General features: G+C 42.0%; 1 long non-coding RNA gene across 1 annotated transcript; it reads left to right on the top strand.

Moving 5' to 3' along the window:
* Positions 1 to 3: 3 nt before the first annotated feature.
* On the top strand, positions 4 to 10,781 carry LOC106583023 (uncharacterized). Its single transcript, XR_001323428.2, has 5 exons — positions 4 to 52; positions 5,107 to 5,225; positions 7,136 to 7,254; positions 8,215 to 8,452; positions 9,251 to 10,781. It is a non-coding gene; the product is annotated as an uncharacterized lncRNA (long non-coding RNA).
* Positions 10,782 to 13,914: the final 3,133 nt, after the last annotated feature.

Below are 13,914 nucleotides of genomic sequence, written 5' to 3'. Positions count from 1 at the left end.
CAAAAAGGCTTCTCAACAGTTTTTACCCCCAAGCCATAAGACTCCTGAACAGGTAATCAAATTTGCAATGTGTGCCCCCCCCCCAACCCCTCTTTTTACACTGCTGCTACTCTCTGTTTATCATATATGCATAGTCACTTTAACCATATCTACATGTACATTCTACCTCAATCAGCCTGACTAACCGGTGTCTGTATGTAGCCTCGCTACTTTTATAGCCTGCTACTGTATATTGCCTGTCTTTTTACTGTTGTTTTATTTCTTTACCTACCTATTGTTCACCTAATACCTTTTTTACACTATTGGTTAGAGCCTGTAAGTAAGCATTTCACTGTAAGGTCTACACCTGTTGTATTCGGCGCACGTGACAAATAAACGTTGATTTGATTTGTAGAATTTAACGGCTCTTTTCTGGATTTTGATATTATAATTATGCATGCTCTGCATGCATTATTTTGGTGTTTTACATTGTACACAGAGGATATTTTTGCAGAATTCTGCATACAGAGTCTCAAGTTGGTGCTTGTCCCATTTTGTGAATTCTTGGTTGGTGAGCAGACCCCAGACCTCACAGCCATAAAGGGCAATGGGCTCTATAACTGATTCAAGTATTTTTAGCCAGATCCCAATTGGTATGTCAAATTTTATGTTCCTTTGATGGCATAGAAGGTCCTTTTTGCCTTGTGTCTCAGATCGTTCACAGTTTTGTGGAAGTTACCTGTGGTGCTGATGTTTAGGCTGAGGTATGTATCGTTTTTTTATGTGCTCTAGGGCAATGGTGTCTAGATGAAATTTGCTTTCATGGTCCTGGCAACTGGAGCTTTTTTGGAACATTATTTTTGTCTTACTGAGATTTACTGTCAAGGCCCAGGTCTGACAGAATCTGTGCAGAAGATCTGGGTGCTGCTGTAAGAACCAAGGATGATGTTAAATAGTTTAAGTATAGCCAATGTGGTCTGTATATTTTATCATTTAATTGAGGATACCATCAACACCACAGGCCTTTTGGGGTTGGAGGGTGTGCATTTTGTCCTGTACTTCATTCAATGTAATTGGAGAATCCGGTGGGTTCTGGTAGCCTTTAATAGTTGATTCTAAGATTTGTATTTGATCATGTATATGTTTTTGGTGTTTGTTCTTTGTTATAGTGTCATAAATGTTGAAGCCGTGTTGAATGGACCAAACTGCAGGCGGAATGTGGATACTCATCTTTTAATGTAAAGAATAATAAATTAAAGCAAAGTATACACAGGAAAACAATAAACACGAAACTCACGACAGGCTAACAGGCTTACTACAAACAAAAAGACTAGCAGTGTTAGCACAACCACCCACAAACCCAAGTGACAAACATACTCCTAATTATATGACTCCCAATCAGGAACAACGATAACCAGCTGTTCCTGATCGGGAGCCACACAGACCCACATAGAAACACAACACCCAGAACACACATACACAGACATACTCTGCCACGTCCTGACCAAAAACTACACAACAACACCCTCTGCTGGTCAGGACGTGACATATAGGGCTAAAAAGATTGGAGAAGTGGTTTACCCATACATCTCCATTTTGGATAGATTACTCTTCATGTTGTTGTTTAGTGTTTTCCAATTTTCCCAGAAGTGGTTAGGGTCTATAGATTGTTCAATTACATTGAGCTGATTTCTGATGTGCTGTTCCTTGTTTTTCTGTAATGTATTTCTGTATTGTTTTAGTAATTCACTATAGTGAAGGCTCAGGTTTTCTGGGTCACTATGATTTTGGTTGGATAGGTGTCTCAATTTCTGATAGGGAAGCTGAGAGGAAGTTTACACCTTCACTATTACAGTGAATCATTTTGTCCAGGAAATTGTATAGAAGGGATTGAATTTGTTGTTGCCTAATTGTTTTTTAATAGGTTTCCACACTACTTTCCTTCCGGCTATAGCATTTCTTAATATTATTCAGTTCCTTTGGCTTTGATGCCTCATGATTGAGCAAAGCTCTGTTCAAGTAGACTGTGATTTTGCTGTGATTTGATAGGGGTGTCAGTGGACTGACTGTGAACGCTCTAAGAGACTCTGGGTTGAGGTCAGTGATAAAGTAGTCTACAGTACTACTGCCAATAGATGAGCTATATGTGTACCTACCATAGGAGTCCCCTCGAAGCCTATCATTGACTACGTACATACCCAGTGTCCAACAGAGCTGCAGGAGTTGTGACCCGTTTTGTTGGTTATATTGTCGTAGTTGTGTCTAGGGGGGCATATGGGGGAGGGAATTCTGTCACCTCCAGGTAGGTGTTTGTCTTCATGTGTGCTGACGGTGTCAGGTTCTTGTCCAGTTCTGGCATTTAGGTCGCCACAGACTAGTACATGTCCCTGGGCCCGGAAATGGTTGATCTCCCCCTCTAGGATGGAGAAGCTGTCATTGTTAAAATATGGGGATCCTATTGGGGGGAATATAGGTAGCATTTAAAACATTTTAAAACATTTTTTAGTCATTTAGCAGACGCTCTAATCCAGAGCGACTTACAGTAGTGAATGCATACATTTCCATAAAAAATTTTCCTGTGCTGGCCCCCCATGGGAATCGAACCCACAACCCTGGCGTTGCAAACACCATGCTCTACCAACCAACTTCCACTAATCTCATTGCAACTCCCCTCAAAATCTCCGACCACTACCTTGTATCCTTTTCCCTCTCGCTCTCATCCAACACTTCTCACTCTGCCCCTACTCGGATGGTATTGCGCCGTCCCAACCTTCGCTCTCTCTCTCCCGCTACTCTCTCCTCTTCCATCCTATCATCTCTTCCCTCTGCTCAAACCTTCTCCAACCTATCTCCTGATTCTGCCTCCTCAACCCTCCTCTCCTCCCTTTCTGCATCCTTTGATTTTCTCTGTCCCCTATCCTCCAGGCCGGCTCGGTCCTCCCCTCCTGCTCCGTGGCTCGACGACTCACTACGAGCTCACAGAACAGGGCTCCGGGCAGCCGAGCGGAAATGGAGGAAAACTCGCCTCCCCTGCGGACCTGGCATCCTTTCACTCCCTCCTCTCTACATTCTCCTCTTCTGTCTCTGCTGCTAAAGCCACTTTCTACCACTCTAAATTCCAAGCATCTGCCTCTAACCCTAGGAAGCTCTTTGCTACCTTCTCCTCCCTCCTGAATCCTCCTCCCCCTCCCCCCCTCCTCCCTCTCTGCAGATGACTTCGTCAACCATTTTGAAAAGAAGGTTGACGATATCCGATCCTCGTTTGCTAAGTCAAACGACATCGCTGGTCCTGCTCACACTGCCCTACCCTGTGCTTTGACCTCTTTCTCCCATCTCTCTCCAGATGAAATCTCGCGTCTTGTGACGGCCGGCCGCCCAACAACCTGCCCACTTGACCCTATCCCCTCCTCTCTTCTCCAGACCATTTCCGGAGACCTTCTCCCCTTCCTCACCTCGCTCATCAACTCATCCTTGACCGCTGGCTACATCCCTTCCGTCTTCAAGAGAGCGAGAGTTGCACCCCTTCTGAAAAAACCTACACTCGATCCCTCCGATGTCAACAACTACAGACCAGCATCCCTTCTTTCTTTTCTCTCCAAAACTCTTGAACGTGCCGTCCTTGGCCAGCTCTCCTGCTATCTCTCTCAGAATGACCTTCTTGATCCTAATCAGTCAAGTTTCAAGACTGGGCATTCAACTGAGACTGCTCTTCTCTGTGTCACGGAGGCTCTCCGCACTGCTAAAGCTAACTCTCTCTCCTCTGCTCTCATCCTTCTAGACCTTTCTGCTGCCTTTGATACTGTGAACCATCAGATCCTCCTCTCCACCCTCTCCGAGTTGGGCATCTCCGGCGCGGCCCACGCTTGGATTGCGTCCTACCTGACAGGTCGCTCCTACCAGGTGGCGTGGCGAGAATCTGTCTCCGCACCATGCGCTCTCACCACTGGTGTCCCCCAGGGCTCTGTTCTAGGCCCTCTCCTACTCTAACCAGGCGGCGAATCGCATCTCTGCATGTCTGTCAGACATATCAGTGTGGATGACGGATCACCAGCTCAAGCTGAACCTCGGCAAGACGGAGCTGCTCTTCCTCCCGGGGAAGGACTGCCCGTTCCATGATCTCGCCATCACGGTTGACAACTCCCTTGTCCCCTCCTCCCAGAGTGCTAAGAACCATGGCGTGATCCTGGACAACACCCTGTCGTTCTCCACTAACATCAAGGCGGTGACCCGATCCTGTAGGTTCATGCTCTACAACATTCGCAGAGTACGACCCTGCCTCACGCAGGAAGCGGCGCAGGTCCTAATCCAGGCACTTGTCATCTCCCGTCTGGATTACTGCAACTCGCTGTTGGCTGGGCTCCCTGCCTGTGCCATTAAACCCCTACAACTCATCCAGAACGCCGCAGCCCGTCTGGTGTTCAACCTTCCCAAGTTCTCTCACGTCACCCCGCTCCTCCGCTCTCTCCACTGGCTTCCAGTTGAAGCTCGCATCCGCTACAAGACCATGGTGATTGCCTACGGAGCTGTGAAGGGAACGGCACCTCCATACCTTCAGGCTCTGATCAGGCCCTACACCCAAACAAGGGCACTGCGTTCATCCACCTCTGGACTGCTGGCCCCCCTACCTCTGAGGAAGCACAGTTCCCGCTCAGCCCAGTCAAAACTGTTCGCTGCTCTGGCACCCCAATGGTGCCAGTGGTTGTTCCACTGGATATCATAAGGTGAATGCACCAATTTGTAAGTCGCTCTGGTTAAGAGCGTCTGCTAAATGACTTAAATGTAAATGTAAATGTAAATGTAACTGAGCTACAGGGAAGGCACACATGAGGAAATTTTTCTCTGTTGAGATAATTTCCTTATTAATTTCTAGCCAGACTAATTTAATAGAGTGGGTCAGGTCTGCTCTATACCGCATTAGCATACACCCTGAGTCTCTTTCCTGTTTCACACCTGTTTGTTTGGTGGATGGGACTACCAGCTCTCTGTAACCTAGAGGGAAACCAGTGGGTCCGTCTGTTTTATACCATAAAAGATAATGTCTGTATTTATTTATTTATTTATTTATTTATTTCTCTCTCTCTCTCTCTCTCTCTCTCTCTCTCTCTCTATGGCCCTGGATGATGGTAGTGATCTGGCGATGGCTGTGGCCAACCTAGTGCTGCTCTTCTACAGCTCTTCAGGCCCAGTCAGCAGAGGAGTGGTCAGGGAGATGTTACTCAGCCCCCATGCCCAGAAGCTATATATATGTAATATATACAATAACTATTTATTTATACTATGATCCTCCCATTCTATGGAATGCCCACTATGCTCATTTGTCATGTCTAGTAAAATGTTTTACTTGGTTCTTCAATGATAGACGGAACAGATTCTATACAAGTAAAGACTACCAAAATCCAACTTATCATATGGAATGTTCACGGGCTACATGATGAAAAAAAAAAGCATAGCTAGAACACCTAAAGAGATTGTCAGCAGATGTGTTTTTTTTTAAAGAGTTACATTTTAAATAATGAGAAATCTAACATTTAAAGAGGAGCTGGGTTGGAAAGGCATATGCTGCCACCTACTGTAGAAATAGCAGAGATGTAGGCATCCTGATAAATAAAAATACAAAATGTTCCCTTACATACCAGCATATAGACAAAGAAGGCCAATTTGTACCTTCCATGGAGAAAAATACACATTGATTACATTATATACCCCACCAGGGGCAAATCTGGTGTTTTTAGATATAATTCAAGCTATATTAGGCCAAGTCCAGACAGGAACGATTATTTTAGCAGGTGACCTAAATCATATATTTGATTAGATTGACAGACATAATAATAAACAAGGCACATTTAAGGAGCCTCCAAAGAGGCTGAAAAATGTCATCTCTACAAATAATTCACAGGACACCTGGAGATTACTATTCACAACTACAAAATACTGTTCCTTTTTTTCTCAAAGTAAGAAAAGCTACTCAAGAATTGACTACATTTTCTTTCCTAAAAATTCATTCAACAATTTACTGGATTAAAAAATTCATGATTTACTGATATTGGATCATTCTCCAGTATCATGCTTAATAACACCAATAGAAAATACATTTAGGGACAGAATTTGGAGAATGAACAGAATGCATCTTCTGAGCCCAAATGTTATTAAATAATGTAAACTAAAAATAGAAACCTTTACCATTACAAATGTAAACATAGAGGACAGAGAAAAGACGAACCCTAATATAATTTGAGATGCCTTTAATTAAGGTGTACATTAAGGGAATGATAATCTCTTACTTGTCAAAAGTTAAATCTGATGCAGAAATTAAATAAAAAATAAATCACTATTTTAGAAAAAGCCCATAAAAGGTAAAGAAGAAAACAACATTTCTAAATTTAAGCAGGAATATGATTTTTTTACTTCTGAAGAGAGCCAACAACTACAGGTTAAACTCAAATAAAAAAATGGTTTAAAAAAAATGTAAGTTAAGAACAGATTCTTATTTACAATGACAGCCTACAGGGGAACAGTGGGTCAATTGCCTTGTTCAGTGGCAGAACGACAGATTTTTACCCTGTCAGTTCAAGGATTTGATCCAGCAACCTTTTGGTTACTGACCCAGCGCTCTAACCACTAGGCTTATCCACTATGCTACATGCCGCACCCAAAATACACAGAATAGATTACTATTAGGCTATTTCTTCACATTATGAACGCGGCAATGCACAGATGGCAGTAGGCTATAAGCACAAATGTTCCATTAGTGGGAAAACACCATTATCAAAAGTGACCGCAAATGCGATTATGCATGGGATGCTTTATTATAAAGGTGCATTTTTATGGTGAAAATTATCTTCCCCAAACTTGAAACTCATGCACTGCTTATGTTTGCCAGTTAGGACCCACACCCCTTGTAAAGCGGATTAATGTGCTTAATTTTTTATTTGGCCACTTTAGTTGTGATACAAACCTTACCAACATGTAGGCCTATGGGCTAGGCTACATCAGCTGTGTGACTATGATTCAAAAAGTTGCACAAAAAAAATACATTGTTTCTTGCCTTATGCTGGGCATCATTCACAAGTGATATTATTGACACCCATCAGACTATTCTTGATTTAATCTTGTCTTTACATATACTAAATCATGTGTGAAATTTGTTTTGATTTAGAATGGACCATTATCATGCACCTGTATCGAAACGGGCAGCGTGAAAAAATACATGTCATCTATGTACTTCAATAGTGAATGGAGGACACTTTCCATGTGGTTTATTTTCATGCCAGCCAGGTAGGCTATACTCCTGTTGTAAATTTGCGCAATGTGCTTAATATTAGGAAAGTTGATAAATTAATATAGTAGGCCTAGACTATAGAACGCTGATCGGATCCTCCTCTTTTTAATAGAGGCAATCACTCAGTTGCGTAACCAATAGAAATGTTGTGCAACATGAGCTCATGGGCTCTCATGAAGTGTTTGATTAGATTTTCAAGTGATTAGAGGGAGAGTAGAGTGCTGAGTACCAGGCAGTTAGCAAGTTTGGTAGGCTACTAATGACCATCAGCAGCATCAGAGCTTGGAGAAGCTTAATTACTGTAACTAAACGGTCAGTGCCTAAACGTGGAATTTGACTGCCTTCATGACTCGTGACCACCGATGTGTCGGTAGTATGGTCACCGCAACAGCCCGAGGTTGGACAATACTTTTCTCATCAATGATCTTTTTTTTGTAAGTATACAAAAAAACTGGAAATTGGCCAATCGTCCGTCATTTACGCAATGAAAAGTCAAACGCTTTATTACCCTATCTAAAAATGTAAATAGCGTGGGCGATGGAGAGAAACAAAATCGAACAGTTTGAGGCCATGTGGCAGAAACTGATAAGGGCGCTGGAGATAGGAGTGGGGGCTAGTAGGTCTAGGCAGGTGTGATGTAGTGATGATTGTATGATGTAGTCGTGTGTATGTTTTGTATTGTTAATCAAATATAAAATAACATCTTATAAAAAAGAGAGTGTGTGTAAGTTGGTGGTCTGTTGATATCCATCTAGTGGTGTGGGGGATGTGCTTTGGCAAAGTGGGTGGGGTCTCAGCCTCTAGTATCTATGCTGCAGTAGTCTATGTGCCGGGTGGCTAGGGTCAGTCTGTTATACCTGGTGTAATTCTCCTGTCTTATCTGGGTGTCCTGTTTGAATTTAAGTATGCTCCCTCTAATTCTCCCTCTCTCTTCCTCTCTCCCTCCCCTCCCGGAGGACCTGAGCCTTAGGACCATGCATCAGGACTACCTGGCCTGATGACTCCTGCCTGTCCCCAGTTCACTTGGTCGGGCTGCTTCTCCAGTTTCAACTATTTTATCTGTGGCTATGGAACCCTAACCTGTTCCCTGGATATGCTACCTTGTCCCGGACCTGCTGTTTTCGTCTCTCTCTCCCCCCCTGAGACGGTACAGAGCTGCTGGGGGTCAACTCACTCATGTCTGGAGCTTTCTGTGTAGGTTTGGAGATGGAGACGGTTATATTCTTCAAGTATCATTGAGTATATAATTAATTTATAAGTCCAAAAAGGGCGGGAGATTGCATATATTTTTTTGATGTTATATGATGGGTAACGGGTCGGCTCTTGGAACAATTCTATGCGGCGTGGTGAGGGTGCGGCTCCAAAAAACTGACCTGTGCAGCACTCTATTACATTCTAGCATGGCTATCTAGTGACTACCCTCCGAACACCTGATCATCATCAAGACATCAGAGTGCCCTGTGGATGTGTAGGATGTGTAGGTGCACTGCATCTCTCTGGAAGGATTTTGGATCAGGGCACACTGTGCTAGTAGCATGGCCTGCCTGACTGGCTGCAGTGTTGTGCTGTGTGGCATCTGTATCTGTGTGTTTCTCTCTGCTCCAAAAGGCTGTGGTCATTAAGAGCAGGACCAATGCACACCAGCTAAGAGGCCTTAACTCCACTCTGCAGACACTTTTCTCTGTCACACGTGACTGACGTCTCTCTCTGGATATCACTCTTTTATCCCATAGACACACCCTGACATCCAACATCATGTATAGAATATGTATATTTTCTCTGATGTCAGGGTGTCTATGTTGGGGTAACATAATGATATCCAGTAACAATATACTGTACACTGTAATGAATGAACATGGAAAAGCATAACTAAATTGTATAAATCATATAGGCCTAATCTCCTGAATTCATTCAAGGAACATCGTGGATTTATTCACGACCGAGGGTGTTTCAGCATTTTCAATAATGTGAACATTTTGTAATTTCTTTCAGGGTCATGAGTTGAAGCCAAAGTACAAGGAGATCTTCAGCTGAACTGGAGGAAGATAATGAGAGGAGGATAGCGCTCTAATACTTTCTGCTCCTCCTCATCAGCCTGTCTGTCACTTCAGATCTGCTGACAGAGATCCAGACAGCTAGCCTGCATGCGCTAGCAAATTCCACTCCATCTCTTTACCTCGTTAACTTGGCAATGCTCCTTCCTTAAAAGACACAGCATCTCGCCAAATCTCCAGGCAGCAGGGTGCTACCACTGGACCCTACAGTGTGACTCAACAATGGAACTGTCTTATAACAATACTAAGTGAAACAAAGAGCCATCCTCTCTCTCTCTTACTCATCAGAACCAAATGATTTTCAGACCTTATTCAGGGTAATAATGATATTCAGTGCCAGTGATACATAAAGATGATTTATTTCAATGAATGAGTGTAAATGAAACCATGAAAAGCAATGGACATAACAGTTGATGAGAACACAAAATTACAAGTCTAAAACTAAATTAGACTTGTATATACACTAAATGTATATACCCTACTGATCAAAAGTTTTATATTATTCCAGGGTTTTTCTTTATTTTTACTATTTTCTACATTGTAGAATAATAGTGAAGACATCAAAACTATGAAATAACACATATGGAATCATGTAGTAACCAAAAAACTGTAAAATAAATCAAAATATATTTTATATTTGAGATTCTTCAAATAGCCACCCTTTGCCTTGATGACAGCTTTGCACACTCTATTTTAGAAATAAGGCTGTAGCTTAACAAAAAAAGTCAACGGGTCTGAATACTTTCCGAATGTATCTGTTTCAATCCAGTCCAGGCCACACTACCGGTCCATTGGTTATCTGGTAAGATAGGGACATCTAGTGGTGTAAAAAGAGGACAGCCCATAGAGGACATCCTACCAAACCTGTCTGTCATTGGGGATGTTGTAATCTCAGTTAACGCAGAACTGAAGTCTCGTGTAATAGAACCCCACAGTGGAGGTGTCATAATAGCCATAAAACCTAGGGGTCAAACAGGGAAATGGTTCTAATAGTTTTTCACCATTCAATTTTCTCATAGGGGATTTTAGAAACACTTAAAATAAGGACTGTGTTTCCCATAGGTTTACCCTGGTGTGATGTTTTGATAATTGATTTGAAAATGGGAAAAGTGAATGGTAGAAAAACAATTGGAACCATTTCCATCTTTGACCGCTAGGTTTTATGGGTATTATGACCCAAACTGTTGTACTCTATTGGTCAGACGCTCAAGGTTTATTTAGTCTGTTCAAGTGTGGAAAGCCATTAGAACATATATTCCTTACTTTTTTCATATCAATAATTGTCTTTTCTTTATATCAATAATTACATTTTTCTATATAAAAAAAATATTTATCAAATCTAAAATGTTTTTTTTATATCAATAATTTACATTTTCTATCATTTTCCTTTCACTTTCAAAAGGTGGAGTAGGTTGTATACATTAGTAGGAAAAACATCTCATTTAATAAAACATTTTATTGAATTTTAAGGAAACAAAACATGAAGACTGTCTCTTGGTGCTCTCTCCACCCTCCTGTTAATTGACAATCAAGGCACCAGAAACTGATTGGTTTAATAAATACATGCTAATATATGAAGAATTTTAACCTCATAACAGCCTCAATTCATCGGGGCACGGACTCTACAAGGTGTCAAAAGCGTTCCACAGGGATGCTGGCCCATGTTGACAATGCTTCCCACAGTTTTGTCAAGTTGGCTGGATGTCCTTTTGGTGGTGAACCATTCTTGTTACACACGGGAAACTGTTGAGCGTATAAAAACAGTTCTTGACACAAACCGGTGCGGCTGGCACCTACTACCATACCCAGTTCAAAGGCACTTAAATCTTTTGTCTTGCCCATTCACCCTCTGAATGGCACACATACACAATCCATGTCTCAATTGTCTCAAGACTTAAAAATCCTTCTTTAACCTGTCTCCTCCCCTTCAACTACATTGCTTGAAGTGGATTTAACAAGTGACATCAATAAGGGATCATAGCTTTCACCTGGATTCACCTGGTCAGTAAAAACGGCTAACTGGAGCTCGTCTGAGTGGTCGGCTGTGAAAGGCCTAACTTGTGCTGATTGCTTAGGTTCTGCTCAATACAGTGTTGTCCGGTTAGAACACGATGTTGAGGCCCATTACTCTCTTAACTGTCACCACACACACACACACACACACACACACACACACACACACACACACACACACACACACACACACACACACACACACACACACACACACACACACACACACACACACTTTCATTGAAGGTATTTCCTTATGTGTGGTAATGCCTTGGAATCGTATTATTGTGGTTATTTCGATACACACAACATTCAGACATTTGTGTTACTGTCGACAATAAAAAGTCCTCTCTTCGGATGACAATAACACTCTGACTGGAATGGGCAGGGGCAGTGTTCAGATGTGCATTTCCAAGCGCTCCAATTGGTTGGGAATGGCAGGGCTATGATGGGCTAGGCTGAACAGTCAAACTAACAGGACTTGAGGGAAACTGAAGGGACTGTGAGGTAAAGTTAGGTAGACAGGAGAAGAGAAGGACAGCCATTTTTACATGGTCATCTATGTCACTGAAAGAGCAGGTGTTCATAATGTTTGTACAGTCAACGTATGTTAAAATGGCTTTCCATAGACCCATTGAAAATGATAGAGACTTCTAGTGGCCATTGATGGCTTCCACCACACTTCCGCTATTTTAAAGTAGTCAACTGGGTGGGAATTCCTATGAGTTGTAGCCTCAATGAGCTACCCATGCTGTCACAGACAGCTAAAGTCATTCCGCTACCCAAGAATAGTAAAGCCCCCTTTACTGGCTCAAATAGCTGTCCAATCAGCCTGCTACAAACCCTTAGTAAACTTCTGGGAAAAATTGTGCTTGACCAGATACTGTGCTATTTCACAGTAAACAAATTGACAACAGACTTCCAGCATGCTTATAGGGAAGGACACTCAACAAGCACAGCACTTACACAAATGACTGATGATTGGCTGAGAGAAATTGATGATAAAATGATTGTGGGGGTTGTCTTGTTAGACTTCAGTGCAGCTTTTGACATTATCGATCATAGTCTGCTGCTGGAAAAACATATGTCACCCCCTGCTATAATGTGGATAAAGAGTTACTTGTCTAACAGAACACAAAGTGTTCTTTATTGGAAACCTCTCACACATATTTTCATATTTCCATTTAAGAATGATGAAGGCCACTGTGTTCTTGGAGACCTTCAATGCTGCAGACATTTTTTGGTTCCTTTCCCCAGATCCGTGCCTCGAAACAATCCTGTCTCTGAGTTCTACGGACAATTATTTCGACCTCATGGCTTGATTTTTTTCTCTGACATGCACTGTCAACTGTGGGACCTTATATAGACAGGTGTGTGCCAAATCATGTCCAATCAATTGAATTTAGCACAGGTGAACTCCAAGTTGTAGAAACATCTCAAGGATGATCAATGGAAACAGTATGCAGTAGAGCTCAACTTCGAGTCTCATAGCAAAGGGTCTGAATAATGATGTAGATACGGTATGTTTATTATTTTTAATATATGTACAAACATTTCAAACAACCTGTTTTAGTTTTGTCATTACGGGGTATTGTGTGTCGATTCCTGAGGTTTTTTATTTAGTCCATTTTAGAATAAGGCTAAAGTAATAAAATGTGGAAGAAGTCAAGTGGTCTGAATACTTTCCAAAGGCACTGTACATTTCCACTATCTCTTCTGACTATAGATAGGAGGGCACTGGCTGAGTTTCAGAGGTGGAATGGAACTCCTAAACTAATTCATACATTTCCTGAGCTAGTTTGTGTCATGACATGTGAATGTGCTATAACGTTGTTAGAAGGCTAAAGCTTGAATGAGACAAAGGTGACGGTAGATCACTATCCGTCTCTGACATTTAATCATGGGCGGGTTTTGTCTTCATTAGATTGCTAGTCAGCGTCTGGCTGTTTCAGATTCCCCTGTTGTTCCGCTGCAGGAGTCTGCTTCCCAGCTGCAGATGCTTCAGATGCTGCAGGAGGAAGACCACATTGAGCAGCTGCTGAAGGAGTACTTTGACATCGGCAGCAAGAGGGCTGCATAAGAGTATGCTCAAATGCCTGAAGGCACGCACCTACATAGTTCTAGTATGGACAGCTACTTGTTAACATTTAGGGTGGGTGGTCTTTTCTTGGTCAATTGAACTACAGGTGTATTACAGGAATGAGACCTGTCAGAAACAATGGGTTGATACTGTAATCCAAGCTCTATTAGAATACTTTACCATCATGTTTTTACATTTTATGGTTTATATGAAGATGCATTCTGTAAACAAAATTGTTGTATTGCTACTGTATTCATTGTTTTTGGCACCATAGAATCTCTCTCAAATCAAAGTCCTTAGAGTTGTTTTACACGTTACAGGGTGTGGCAAACATGCTCATGTTCAAATGCTAATGCAAAATTAAAAATAATGAAAAACAGAAATACGTGGTGAGAGCTAGTGTATACAAGGTGTTGGAACCAAAAATATTTTCCAATTGTTTCATTCAGTGTTCCAACCAGGCAGGTAGCCTAAACACACACAGGCAAAGATTTTCAGCTTGCAGGCAG

The sequence above is a fragment of the Salmo salar genome, chromosome ssa22 (assembly GCF_905237065.1).
Source record: "Salmo salar chromosome ssa22, Ssal_v3.1, whole genome shotgun sequence".
Lineage (NCBI taxonomy): Eukaryota > Metazoa > Chordata > Actinopteri > Salmoniformes > Salmonidae > Salmo > Salmo salar.
This window is presented reverse-complemented; position numbering and strand designations above follow the sequence as displayed.